We start from the raw sequence: 15,551 nt of genomic DNA on the forward strand, positions 1-15,551 counted from the left end.
CTGAGGTCAGGATGTGAAATAAGACCACATAATAACATCCCTGTTTCTTAAGGGGGTGTGAGAGAGTAACATTATGCTGCTATTGTGGCAGAGATAGCTAATGGAATGTTTCAGTTCTAAATCTGTAATTTCAGTAATTGTTAGAGACAGTTTTCCATCAGTAAGTTAGATCAACTGGTTACATCCAATATGAATTTATAAAAACTTAATTTCATTTTGGATTGATTTCCCAGATTGTTAAAAGGGGTGACCATTGGGTGATGTTGCCTGTGTGGCTTTTGGAAAAATAAGTATTGTATGCCTGCTTGTCCCATTACATTATTTTATAACGTCAACTTCTTGATTACTTGTTATGATACTCTTAAACCACACATTTAAAGGAATCATCTTAAAGTAATCTGTAAGACCGTTTCTCCTTAAAGAACATGTAAAGTATTTATTATGAAATGAAAATGATGGCAAAGATAATTTAGAACACATAAGTAATGGGCTATATTTCTGGTAAGGATGGGGTTAAAGATGTTAAAAGACATCTAGCAAAAAAATAAGATTTATAAAGTTAAAATGTTTTATTTATCTGTTTAAGGATTTGTGTGTGTTTCAACTAATAAAATAGTTCTCTTGAAAGTAAGTTTTCCAAAAGCTTTAAAGGCCCTAGCTTCTTTTATACATTTGCTCTTTAAAAACGTTAGGAACTTATTGCATAAAACTTCTATTAAGAAATGATAAGGATTCTGGTTGTTGCAAATAAGTTTGAAATCATTTTATAGAGAGCAAAAAATCATATAACTACAAAAAGCTATGTAATTTCTGGTTGGTCCACAAAAAATTAAAAGCTGTCACGTAACTAGTTAAAATGATAGAAAGCGGGATGTACATGCAAGTATGTGTGTGTGGAGAGTTCATAATAAGTAACTCGGTAGTCTAACACACTGGAACTGGGGAGATCCCTGGAGTTCCATACCTCAAGACTAGGGGTCTTACTGCAACTATCCTGGCTTCCTGCCTGCACCCAGAAACTGTAGGTGGAAACTGTGGGAATCCTTGGTTACTGCTCAAGGACCTCCAACTTGACTGTTCTACACTTTGTTCTTCCCTCAAAGACTTAATTTGAAGCAATGTATGGGAAGCATATTTAGGAAGAACAATGCAGGGGGAAAAATGACTTAGAAACTAAGGACTATTTCTGCCGATTGGAAAAAGACAAAACAAAACAAAGCAAGAAACAACTATGGCAGCAAGATCTTTTCATCATCTGAGAGCATCCTACCCCCAAATTCTGCTAGGTTATCATCTAACCATATCAGTTACCAGATGGAAAACTGTTTCATAGTCACAAGATCCTGGAATGTAAACTGCAGAAATACTCAAGAAAACCTGACTTTTTTTTTTTTTTTCAATGAATGCGTATCATATTTAAATTAGTAATGGTACATTAATCCAAACACTCTGGGATAGAGTAAAGAAAATCATATTTTCAGTAGAAATGAAGCAACTGTCTAGGTTAAGAGAAGTAACCTTTAGAATTAGTACTGTCAGTCAGACGGTGACATTTATTGAGCGTTCCCTTGTGTGCATTAGGAATTGGACAGCTTGTATCCCAGCCAACAAATTTTTCTGGGATTTAGAAATAACATGTTTATTTTCTATATTTTTATCACTAAATTGTTAGAAAAATACAAAGTGGAGGACTAGTTTTCAGGTTCCAAAAAGCATTTGCTAGAAATAAATATCAGTTGTCTGAACAAGTAGTACTGGACTTATTACTATGATTTACCTGGGGTTCCATTTCTGGAACAATATCTTATTAATAACCCCCTGCAGTGAAGCTGTTGTATAATATTATCCAAAAAGGGGGAAAAAAAGGTAACAAAAGAGGACTAAGGCTAATGAAATTCCATGAATGCTCTTATAAAGAAAAACATAATCTGATTGAGATGTACAAACTTTGAGAATGAAGTGTGTAAAATTTTCACATGTAAGAAAAGTTCTATAGCTACTCTTCTAGAGTTCAATATACTATCAAACAATGATGTCATTTTTTAATAGTGAAGAATTCCTTGAGTTCCAAAGACCTTTGAACTTCAGGCAAAATAGAGCAATTTGGTGGAAGAAAAGGGTGAATTTTGAACTAATAATAAATACAATGTCCTATTAAAGCTTGTTTTCTTTTATTATGGAACTTAACTTAGAATCTAAAACATTAGTTCTGTGGTTTTGAAATCTAGCTTAAATGCTGCAGTGTAGGGCAACTTCAATAGAAAATCTATTAATGACTATATTCCTTTTTTTTTTTTTTTAACATTATATGTTACCATTTGGGATAAAAGAAATCTGCGTTGCCTGGTTGGAGAGAACTTGAGATCAAGAGTAAGCTCCAGTTTTGCTATAGACTTGTTTTCTGACTGCTGACAAGTCTATATTAATCCCTCAGTTTCCCCATTACTAAAAACAAGCAACATTGTGGTAAAGAGGCCGTTAAACTACCAACCCCAGAGACAGAATGGATGGAAAAAAATAACATATGGCAGTGTTTTGGCATCTTTGGAAAGATAGAACTCAATGTGATGCTATTGGCAGTAATGTTTTCAATACAATTTGTTAATTAAAGAAAGTTACAAAGTGTACATGATTTTAGGAAGAAGCCATATTCTGTCATAGATGAACTAGTTATTTACAGACATTTAATGGCCTATCACTGGTAATGTGAAATCATCACCATCTATTCTGTCCTTCTTGTGTATATGAATTTGGTATATGCACAGATGTGATTATGTATCATTTCAAGTGATGACATACCTTTACTTTTAAATTGTAACTTTAACACTCACAAAAGAGCATTGAGGGCTTCCCTGGTGGCGCAGTGGTTGAGAATCTGCCTGCCAATGCAGGGGACACGGGTTCGAGCCCTGGTCTGGGAGGATCCCACATGCTGCAGAGCAACTGGGCCCGTGAGCCACAACTTCTGAGCCTGCGTGTCTGGAGCCTGTGCTCCGCAACAAGAGAGGCCGCAATAGTGAGAGGCCCGCGCACCGCGATGAAGAGTGGCCCCCACTTGCCACCACTAGAGAAAGCCCTCGCACAGAAACGAAGACCCAACACAGCCAAAAATAAAAAAATAAATAATAAAAGAGCATTGAAAGACATTGCCAATTTCTAGACTTCTGGGTTATAGTTCCCTATGTATGTTACTATTATCATCTTACAAAGTTTTTAAAAAGTGTGTTTGAGTGTAGAAACTTGTATAAGCTTTATATGGACACGAAGGTGGTCTAAGTGTTGTTGACTGATAATCTGTTGGTCATTCTAACCTGGTTAATTGGACTACTTTTAATTCATAGGAACAAAGGGTTGAAAGGCACAGATAGAATCTTGACTACTTTGTATTTGAAGTTACATTTTAATTCAAAACTAACTAGTTCTTGCCTCACTGGAAACAAAACACTTTTAGCTTTAACTTTAGAATACTTGAAATCCTACTTTGACAGCATTCATTCTCATTAAAATCTCAACTCATGATCCATGTTTGCACAAGGATTTGGGTATTACTTAAAATGTCCATGTAATGAGCTGCTTCTCTGCAAATTAATACTCACTTCCCTTCCCCATCTGTTGTCTGGGATCTTTGGAAAAGAAGGGAAATAAAGGAAAAATGCAAAATCAAGGTGAAATGTTAACCATAGGGTCGTTCCAGTTGCGGCCGTCAAATCCCTAAGGAATAATCATAATAGTATTACTATGACATCCATTTTGTGGCACTTACCTATTTTTAACCTAAATTGACTAGATAAAAATATATTTTCATCTTCAAATATTTAGAATATTTTCTCCATCTTCACCCTGTCTTTTCTGGATTTTGATACTAATTTTTCTTTTTTTGCATACTGCAAATGTTTATTCACTGACTGATCTAATTCTAGATTTTTTGTTTATAAAAATTTCATTCTTACTTGCTGTATAGGTACTCCATCAGTACAACGGTTCTACCCTCGAAGGAAAAAATAATCAACCCTTTCCACAGAAATGCATATTTTCAAGAAAGAAATTATGTGGTAATGATTCATTCACATTATCCAAATATTCTCTACTGAATTTCTTTCAGCTTAACTACTGTGTTTAAAATAATTTTGCTTTTTAATATTTCATTTGAAATATTATATTTTGGTGAAAGAAAAAAATCTCCTAGTAGCACCAGCCTTATATTTTGAGCAAACAGCTTTAAATATCTACTTTTTCCTTCATTCAAAACATATTTAGAAGCCCACTATATGTTGGCTTCTTTGCTAGACTTGGGGAAAACACTTATACCTCTTGTTCTAATAGGTCTTATGTTTTAGTAGGGAAACAGACACCAAATAAAAAAGTTGTAATTTCAAATATTCATAACTCTTAAGAAGAAACAAAGCAATCATGGAAGGTGGGAGCCAGGGCACCTTAGGTGTGTGCCAGGTGGGCCCTAGGAAAGGCTCTTTGAGCCGAGGGCAAGCTCGTTGTCAATAACCAGCATTTAAGGAGGAGAGACAGGTGCAGACAATGACCCTGAGGTTGAAACCAGTGTGTGGTGGGGAGGGAGCTGGAGGCATCTGAAGAGAGCAGGGCCAAGTGAAAAAACCTGTATTTTATTTTAAGTATAATGGGAAGCCACAGGAGGGTTATAAGGAGAGGATTAACATGATCTGATTTACATTTAAAAAGAAACCTTTTTGTTTTCTTAGTCTCTCATAGTTTAGACTATGTTGTGTATTATGTTTAGACAGATCTAAACTTCTCATTATATAGTCAAAGATAAGTTTATAGGGCTATAATTTTGTCATACCAAAGTGGTAGAAATATCTAAGAATCTACATGACAGTTCTTATATAGACATTTAATAACTTTATAGCAAAACAAAAGCTTAATACCTGTAAGAGAGAAATCTTTTTCTCAGTGAAACCCTAAACTAAGTTAATGGCAGTGATTTTGATTACTCAAGAAGAATGTGAAATGCCCCATTTAAAAAAAAAAAGAAAGAGAAAAAACAGCTCTGAACAACAGCGAAAAAAGAAACCGTTTTGCTTAAATGCAATTATTAGATAAGTGTGATAGAACCACCTGACAAGAAGAACTTCTAACAAGTAGAGCTAATTTTAGGGAGGCTCAGAGCTGAGCCTCATTTTTCCAGTGAGATAAAAATATACATAGATAAATCTAGGGACACTTGGAAGCATTCAGTGAGTCGTAAAAGAGCCACAGAGGAGGAACCTTTATGGAAGAGGTAGGAGGCAAGGCCATACAGTTTGGTATTGGTGGGTTAAGTTTCTTTTAGAGATTACTACTTCGTATTTCCCTTTAAGGGAATTTTACTCGGTTTCATGGGCTATTTCTCTGTTAGCAAGAGAATGCTAAGATAGCATTATTTAATTGAGGCTATGCCCTGGTAGACTGGTGGTGACAACAGGCCTGGCCACTTTCTTCACCCCTTCCTTTATCTTCTCCCAATTCCAGGCCTTTGTATACGAAGGTTAAATTAGTTCTTACCGAGGTAAACTCCAAAGCAGGGCCATCAAGTCTGATAGCTTCAGCAGAGATAGATGCATCGGCCATTATTACTTTCTCTGGAGCACACAAAATTCATTTATCTTCCTAGCTGAACAGGGGAGAAGAAACACCTAGATGTTTTGTACCATAGGACTTTATGTAAATGTGAACGGACTGGTATAAATTCCAAACAAAAAGGAAAAAGGTTTGCTTACCTTATCCAATACTTTTGAAATATATCGTTTATTATTTGATGGCAGTTTTTGTTTTGTTTTTTAAATTTAAGGTGTAGAGCATAACGATTTGACTTACATACATCATGAAATGATTACCACAATAAGTTTTGTGATCATCCATCATCTCATATAGAATTTGGTGGGGTTTTAAAAAAATTAATTAATTTATTTTTGGCTGCGTTGGGTCTTCTTTGCTGTGTGTGGGCTTTCTCTAGTTGTGCTGAGCGGGGGCGACTCTTCGTTACGGTGTGCGGGCTTCTCATTGGGGTGGCTTCTCTTGTTGCAGAGCATGGGCTTAAGGGACGTGGGCTCAGTAGTTGTGGCTCGCAGGCTCTAGAGCACGGGCTCAGTAGTTGTGGCTCACGGGCTTAGTTGCTCCACGGCATGTGGGATCTCCCTGGACCAGGGCTCGAACCCGTGTCCCCTGCATGGGCAGGCGGATTCTTAACCACTGTGCCACCAGGGAAGTCCCTAGAATTTGGTGTTTTAGAAAGTATGATTATAAAGCCTTAAGACTAAAAAGAGGGAACTATAGTCAATATTTTATAATAGCTTATAAGGGAAAAGAATCTGAAAAATAAAATTAAAAATTAAAAAATGTTTAAGTGATGAAAAAGAAGACTGAGAAAAGAGTAGCATGCCAAGGTTATTGTGTAAATTCTTTTTTTTTAAGTTTTAAAATTTTTATTTATTTATTTATTTATGGCTGTGTTGGGTCTTCGTTTCTGTGCGAGGGCTTTCTCTAGTTGCGGCAAGCAGGGGCCACTCTTCATCGCGATGCGCGGGCCTCTCACTATTGCGGCCTCTCACTATTGCGGTCTCTCTTGTTGCGAAGCACAGGCTCCAGACACGCAGGCTCAGTAATTGTGGCTCACGGGCTTAGTTGCTCCGCGGCATGTGGGATCTTCCCAGACCAGGGCTCAAACCCGTGTGCCCTGCATTGGCAGGCAGATTCTCAACCACTGAGCCACCAGGGAAGCCCATATTGTGTAAATTCTTTAAAAGTGTTTCACATGTTTCAGTGTCGCATTTTTGTTAAGTATTATTCTAAAACTCTTAAATTATTTCACAACTTAATTATGAAGCTTGTGAATATTGATCATATTACTTTACAATAGCACTTTGCTATGAGTAGAAAAATATCACCCAGACTTTTTAGCCTACTCTATTAATGAACTTTATTTCTGGTTGGCTACTGTTTTCAAAAATTAAAACCATTTTAAAGATGAACGTTCATCATCATTTGATGATATTTTAAAAAAACGTTATATATGGTAGAATATCATGTTAAAGACCATTAAACAAAATTGTATCTCATCTTTGGGAGAAAATTACATGTACACATAGGAGAAGAATTTGTGGGAAAATATATCAGCACTTAAATGGTGGCTATCTCTGGGTGATGAGATTATAGGCTTTTTTTGTTTAATTTTAAAAACTATTTTCCAATTTTTCTACAATGATCACATATAATTATTATTTGAATGCATTACTATTATATTTTAAAAATGTACTCACATACACCACCTAAACCAAAAGTAACTTCGTAAAGGTATAACAATAGATGAGACTACAATTTTAGTTATGTGATACGTGACACTTCATAACTGCTGTCCAAAGACAAATTGCCTCTCAGGATCAGTATATATTTGAATGCCATCAGGAGATAATATTAGGAATGTTTAGTGCTTTTTCAGTTGACTCAAATTAATGCAGAGACATTTTAAAGAATAAATTTATGAAATAAAAGAGGAATTTGTAAAGGAATTAAAAGGACATGAGGAACAGAAAAATAATTAAAATATGGGAAGTAAAGCTGAAAGAAAGTGGTGTGTTAGGAAACCTTTGTTCTGTTGTACACACTGCAACATTCTATCTAGCTATGTATCCTTGCACAGGTCATAACCTCTCTGGGTCTCATATTCTTTATCTGTAAAATAAGGAGGTTGAATGAAAGAATGACTATTTTTGGTTTTAAGATTTTATAAATCTAGATTTCCAAAGGACAAGATTGGAGTCTTGGTTTTGTGTGCAACAGCCAACATATAAATGGGTCCACAAAACGTTTTAGCTTTAGCTTTGGTAAGACTCAAATATGCTAGTTGTTGCCTGATTCCCCCAAGGAAGCCTCCTGCCTCAGGACCTTTGCACTTACTGTACCTGCTGCTCATTACCTGAGGTATTTGCATGCCTAATTCCCTCACCTTCTTCAAATCTTTGCTCAAATGTCACGTTTTCAATGTGACTACCCTGACTACACTATTTAAAACTACAAGCTCCTCCCACACCCATCCCTCTTTCCTGCTTTGTTTTTCTCAATCGCACTTATTACCCTCTAATATATTATGTATTTACTTCTTTTATTTGTTGTCTACCTTCCCACACTAAAATGGATTGTTCCAAAGAGGTCAAGGGCTTTTTACCTGTCTTGTTCATTCTTGTATTTCCAAGATCTGTAATAGAGCCTGGCATATTAGATTCTCAATAGATATTGTATAAATGAATGAATTTTCCATTTTTTACAACATCTTATATTTTCATTCAATATTATGAAAGTAAAACAATAAATATGCCTAAAATCATGGAACAGTGGGAAATTCCCTGCAAAAACATGTATCTATATAAGGAAAAAGAAATTATTTAAATTATTAGGCAAAGATTTTAAAAACATTTTTATTGAAGCAATTTTATTTTTTGCAGAAATTTCAGAAAATATGCAAGATGTATATTGGATCATACGCAGAAGTCCTTGAGAATACAATATCTTTAGTATTCTGTAGAAACCATAAGATTGAAATTTTGATTAAGAATACGCACTCTTTGACACTAGCCATTCTTAATCATATTTAATTCAAGGCACATTGAAATATTTTTAATATTTGGTATAATAGTCTAGTTTAAATAACACTTCCTTTACACAGGAAAATTTAATAAATAGAGCCACTCTAGGGGTTAAAAAGTCCTTATCATTTGTTTTTTTAAAATGTAGGTCTTATAGATATGTCACTATAGTAACAAACTTTGGAAAAAAGGCTCTGTTTTGAATTCACAGAGTCTAAGTGCTATGGATTAATGAATACCTAGGCTGAAAAAATGTCTTTTATAGAATCCTTGTGCTTTGTTTTCTTCATGTTTGGTTTGGCTGCTCTCATTTACATACTTGTTCTCATTAGGGTTTGAATTTCAGAGCTGGCCTCACTCTGCAATGGGAACAAATGTCTTGCCATGTGATACCAACTTTCCATTACATCCTGAAGCACTTGCAGTCCCAGAGGCAAAGAATTTATGGTTGGTACATGAGAGATGGAACCATCACATAAAAGAAGCCAAATTTGAAAACATATTTTTTTCTTGGTGCCAATATAGTTTCAAGATGATGAGAATTCAGAATAATCATCTAATGACTAAAAATGAATCATTGTTAAAACACTGTTTTTGGCATAAAATAGCTAATGTTTCTAGTTGGCTGATAATTTTCATAGCAACCATGGTATTTGGCATGTCCTAAACACCTTTCATTAGAAGCTTTCGGACCCCTTTGAAGCAGCTCATTATACTCTGAAACAGTTCTGAGAATAAGGGAGAATAATACACAAGTTTTGCTGATATTCTGTAGCTGTGTAGAGAGTATCGTGTAGCAAATACTGAAAATGCACTACAAGATTTCTCAGTAATTCTCTAATCAATTAGGAAATTGAGTAGATGCAGCAAGAGACATTCAGAAGTACTGAAAGTCAAGCCCCAAGTTAGAGTTTGGTCAGAATTCCAAACTTAATTGTTTTATTCTTTTTTTAAAAAATTGAAGTATATTAATTGTTTTATTCTTAAAAAATAAATAGATGAATCATGGAGGCTATTTCAATAGCAGGGTCACTATTAATATCCGTAAAAATAACATGGCACCATATTTCCACGGAGTTCTATATACTTCCCTGTTTCTCCTTATTCCTCACTATGTTTTAGAGATTTTTTGGTGGCAAGTATTATTTTAGTTTTGGCTAGAAAATCAAGGGAAAAGAGTATTGAGAATGGCAGTCAATAACTGTAAGAACTCATTACGAATCTGTTCATATCTCTGATCATAACTTGCATTCATGTAACACTTTATGGTTGTCAAACTCTTGCCATGTGTCATATCATTTGACCCTTATAACCCTATATCTGTGTGACCCTGGACAAGTCACTCAGCCCATGACCATGGTTCCTATTTGGTAAGCTGCATTTAATAGATGCCCTTAACTAAGTCTACAGGAATGTTCCAGAATTAAAAATAGAGTAGTCCTATGCATTATGAACTCTTTAAAAGAAAGGTATTATTATAAATGTAGGGTATTATTATTTATCTAACTTGGGAAACTGAAATTTAGAGAGAACAAGTGAGTTGGCCCTAAGTATTTAACCACATTGTTCCCAAGAAACACATAGAACCATGGATTAAAATGTTTATATTTTATAGCTTAGACAAAAAGCATGAGCTTTTATCACAAAGGGCAAAATATTGCCTCTTAAGTGGAGAATAGTACTTTCCAAAAAATAAAAACAAATATTTATTCTGAACCATGAATCCACTAATTTTATTTAAATGTATCAAACTGAATATGATTTCATCAGTTATTGATCAACATTCAGGCTACATACATATGACAACTAATGACAAAACCAATTTGTTTGAAAAGATACCCAATTTGGGGGTAATTAATCCCATAATTATTCTGAATTACATAAACTGAAAGAAATAGGTAATATTTTTGATAAAACTATTTTCCAAATATGTATACACATAATCAGAATAATATTTCATACGTAATAGTTAACTTGGTTGGCTAATATAGCCTTACCATATAGCTTACATATTAGAATGAAACCTCCTTAAGAACATCAGATATTTTATGTCTCAGTTTGAATGACATGATATTTTCTAGCTTCTACATTATTGTTCTTTTTAAAATGTATTATTACCCAAATGTACGTGACTGAAAGAGTATTTGTATTTACTAAACATTGCTAACCTCCAAAAAAGATCATTTTAAATTATTTCATTAAAAACTTTTTTATAATGGAAAATTCCGATATACGTACAAGTAGAAAGAATTGTATAACGATTGACAATACTTGCGTATTCAGCGGGGTTCCTTGAAAATGGAGAAGTGAGCAACAGAGAGAGATGGAAAAGAATGAGTGTTTAACATGTGCCAGGCAGTGTGGTAGACTCTTAAATGTGTCTTCATTGAATCTCTACAACAACGCTATGGTATAAGTATTATCACCTCTAGTTTGGAGATGAAGGCAGTGAACCTGAGAGAGACTGAGGGCTTCCTCAAGAGTTTAGAATCAGAGCCTTGTTTGAACTGAATGTGAGTATTCCCCAGGTCCATGTTCCCACCATGACTCCATCTGATAATTTATGAACCACCAAGATTAGATGTTCCCAAACTCGTGAAGAGGAACTACTTTCTGGGTTTTTGTTTTGTTTTGAGATCCCATGACAGTGGAAGGAGAGGCCAAGAGAAAGGGGTTAAACCTGTTATGGGTGAATTTGAAGAGAAGGGTTGCTGTTAGTGAGGTTCTTGAGTGGGGAAGAAAGCGGGCAGGAGGTAGTTCCTTGCCATGTGAAAGAAGCAGTGGACCAGCGCAGGCTTTGGGTTACGCCGGTCAATTAGGCTGATGTGTTGAGAACCTCTGCTGTGGTTGAATAAGGCTCCCTGGAGGACTTTCTGTGCACTTATATTAAAGAGTAGAGCTTTTATGATACGAGATAAAGAATTTTATTTTTCTATTCTTGAACAGAACAACTGGAGGTGTTGGGTCTCTCATTCTATTTCAATTAAAATGAAGATGCATCTTTAGCTGGAATGTATGTGTAACTGTCTTGGAATTAGACTCTCCAGGGTCAGACTATCTCCACACGGCAGACAAGCAGATTCCCTGGATACCAGGCAAAGTTTTCAGCTACTTCCTGTCCCAGAGAAGAGGAGACTTTGGTTCTAATCCCAGCTGTGCAACTGGCAAATCATCTTACCTCTCTGGGCCTCTGTTTTTCCTCCTCTGAAAAATAAGTAGGCTGAACCGGACAATTCCTAGACCCCCTTCCAGCCCTTCCACTGTGTGGTTGCATGAGAAGAACAGAAATCACAGTTTATCCCTTAGGCCTTTTGGGGGAATAAAGCCAATATGGAAGGAATTACCTTCCATGGTAAAACTCTCTGTCTGCTATACAAATTTTAGTATCCAAAGATTTAAAGTCCATTAATCCTGAAGACTTGCTGGGAAGCAGGTCAGTTGACATTTCCATACACTTATTTGAATGTGTTTTAGTGAAGTTAAAAATTTTTTCTGTAAGCTGAAACTTTGCTTGAGAGTCAAATTAAAAAATTTTTTCTAGCATTTCATTTTGAAATTTAAAGTAATTGACTTGTTTTGAGTGTCCTATTTAGGTGCTTTTAAAATCTCAAATAATTTTGTCAAACACCCCCGAAATTGCACTCCACCCTCAGAAATTATTTTAGGGAAAATTGCCTGCTATATGAAATGGAATAGATGAAAATTTAAATGTTATGTTATTTCAGTTATTCAAACATACATACATTAATGATGAATACATGCTAAGTGGAAACATTTTACTATAAAATTACCTTGTGCTTTTGAACTACACAAAGTTTGTTAGTTCACGAATGGGTGGATAACCTTGGTGAGAAAATGAAAAGACCTGTAACTGCGTGAAAATATAGATTCATCTTCTTTCGGAGTTGTCGTTTGCTCTGTACACGTGTTGAGTTCCTGCTAACTTGACAAGCGCTGCCTACTTGCTGAGGTTACAAAGATGAGTAAGATATGCTCCCTGCCCCTAGGAAATCATAGCTGGTAGATGTTTGTAGTTTGTCTGGAAAAAAAAGAGAGCTAATAAAGTTGTTCTATTGCATTACCTCATTTGAACTGATGAGGTGGTACTATTATTTTCTTTATTTTACTCACGAGGAAACTGAGCCTCATAGAGGTTAAGTTATTGTAATGGTTAACTTGTTATTATTTGCTCAGTATCTGTGACTCTATTTAGCAAAGGCTGGGACCATGTCTGTCCTTTTCACTCTGTAGCCCCAGTGCCTACCACAGTACCTGAACGTAATGGGTGCTCAATACACATTTGATGGATTAATAGATATTGGCTTATTAGTACATCCAACAAATATTGGATCATAGAGAAACACTAGTAACATTAGTCCTCTCACTCTTCAAGTAAGTGCTCTTTTACTATGCCTTGCTGCCTCTTTAATTATATCTGTTTAGTATTAACAGAATGAATGCTTCAGGTCTGGAAAAAGAATTATGTACCACCTAGTTTTTTAAATAAGGGAAGAGATTGCCTTTGAAAAGCAAAAGCTGAACACCATTGCAAAAATACCAGGATAAGTCCCCCAGATTTAAACCTCAACCATCAAAGTATTCTTTTCTTTATGAAGAAACAATTATGTCACATGTATCAAGCTTTGCCATTGTTTAATGGTTTGGAATCTTTTGGAATTAGCCATTAGAAGAGAAGGCAGCAAGTTTGAGGGTCTAGAAGTACCGTGTGTACTTTATTAGTATTTTGGATGATATTTATGATGCTCAGTTTATGGCGGATGCTAAGTATCAGGGTTATTAACACTTCAGAATATAAGAATGGAATTCAAAATGACCTTGGCAAAATTGAGAGTTGATAATCCTAAATAGGAACACATGTAGGCAGGAAAGACAAATGTACGATAACTGCGATGTGCAACTGTGGCAGAAAGGAATTTAGAGTACAAATTCAGGAATCACAAAGTAATGCTTGCATTACATTCTCCAGACTGTTACTGGAATACTCCTGTCAGTCTTGGGCCTACCAGTTGAAGAGATTTTTAACAAAGTGGATGAGATTCAGAGGATATAGAAAATAATTAAAGGTTAGAAATTTGGGAATGTAAAAACAGAAAACAAGTTGAATTTTGGTCATGTAAGTTCCAAAAAATGTTTACCACTCTTACACCCATTCTCCGAAGCTACTCCAAATGTGCTCCACCAAAATGAGAGGATGAAGCAAGATAGGATAAGACAATGGATCCGGCATCCAGGCAAAGGGAGTTCCCAGGAGATAGGGAAGGGACAACCTGGGTGGCCAGTGTGCACCTGGTCCAGGACCATCCATCTCGCTGATGCAGGTTACAAGGTTCAAGGAGAGTCTTCTTTAAAAAGGTGAAAATGAAAAAATTTCTAATGCATTTGAACATTTTCAGAAAAAAGGCTCAACAACTTGATGGAGAGTTTGAGGTTCAGTTTATGATAGTACACAGAATATTTGACAAAACAAACAAAAACCAACTGCAAGGAAACAAGTTGGAGCCAAAAAGAAAGGAAGAAGAATTATAGTATGTAAATGGTAGAACTTACCAATAAATAACCCTTATATACCGACTCTAACATAAACACTAAGTATTAATCTAACCAAAATTATGATCTGGTGATATGGAATGATGAAGAGACGAGGAGGGGGAAGTGTGTGATGGGAAGGGAGAGGGTGGTGGAAGAAAGCTATGTATTATATTCCACAGTGAGAAGTCTTAGCATATGCCTGTACTTCAAAAAATCAAATTAGCAATATGGGCAAACATAGCAGACTTAAAGTTCTGGGAGTAAACACCAAAACCAACAACCAACCAACTAATCAAACGAATAAAATAAAATAGCTAAAAACACTGAGTATGGGTGCCTTTGATGTAGGGAGAAAGGTGCTGATGGGAGGCACAAGGGGCTGCTATTTGTTGCAGCAAACTGTATAAATTGGATTCTTCAAACTGTGTGCATGTATCACTTTGATTAAAACAAGCAAACCAAAAAGAAATCAAATTAACTATTGATACATAAAAATATAGTTAGGAGGTTATACCTAATAATATCCAAACGTGGGGAAATTTGTCTTTTCTTATAGTGATAACTAACTCCTTGTTGTATTTGTGAGGTCAGGATTTTGGCTAATGCTGTGTTCTAGTAAAGGTTGATCTAAAGGAGCTTCTAAACAAACGAAGTGTTTCCTTTCCCGGAGCTGCGTGGGACTAACAATCCCACTCAGCAGTCTGGCATGGTTTATATGCAGTGATGGAGTAAGGCCTGACTTGCATTGCCCTGGCTCATCTTCTGGGTTCCTTAGAACTCTGTGAGCCTCTGGCAGAGGTGTGGTGTGAAGGACAGAGCAATAATAATTCGAAACATATTATGATGACACCTATTCAACTCTAATACAATCAAGTATAGAATTAAAAAAATATATATATACACACAAATATTCAAATGATTATTCCTCTGCACCTGTGAGGAGATTACTACCTCTGAGGGGAAGGAACTGACATGTTTTGAATATCTGCCAAGTGCTTCACTAACATAATTTCATTTAGTCACTCAGTACTGCTATGAGGTGGGTATCACATAGCCCCATTTTACAGATGAGAAATTACAGTTCAGAGAGGTTAGGTAACTTTTCTGAGGTCACATAAGTAGCCTATGATTGAGCTGGAGTTGACCTTAGGTCTGTGTGTCTACAAAGCCAGTGCTTTGCCCTTCATACCGCACCTCTGCCAGAGACCCATAGAGCAATGAGGAACCCAGAAGATGAGCCAGGGCAATGCAACTCGGGCCTTACTCCATCACTGCATATAAGCCATGCCAGACTGTTGAATGTAGATTATTAGTCCCATGTATACACACACACACACACACATGCTTGTTTTACCTTTAAAATGATGCAAAACAACCAGTTCTCCCATTCTAAATGGATATGCTTTG

At 35.8% G+C, this 15,551-nt stretch overlaps 1 long non-coding RNA gene across 3 annotated transcripts in view; it reads left to right on the top strand.

Annotated features, from left to right (window-relative positions):
• Positions 1-5,181: 5,181 nt before the first annotated feature.
• The window catches only part of LOC132364495 (uncharacterized), a 68,007-nt gene continuing 57,637 nt past the window's right edge, over positions 5,182-15,551 (top strand). For all 3 annotated transcript variants that reach the window (XR_009502814.1, XR_009502816.1, XR_009502815.1), the window contains exon 1: positions 5,182-5,254. This is a non-coding gene — a long non-coding RNA (uncharacterized LOC132364495). The remainder of the gene's footprint in view (positions 5,255-15,551) is intronic.

The sequence above is a fragment of the Balaenoptera ricei genome, chromosome 4 (assembly GCF_028023285.1).
Source record: "Balaenoptera ricei isolate mBalRic1 chromosome 4, mBalRic1.hap2, whole genome shotgun sequence".
In the NCBI taxonomy this organism is placed as follows: Eukaryota; Metazoa; Chordata; class Mammalia; order Artiodactyla; family Balaenopteridae; genus Balaenoptera; species Balaenoptera ricei.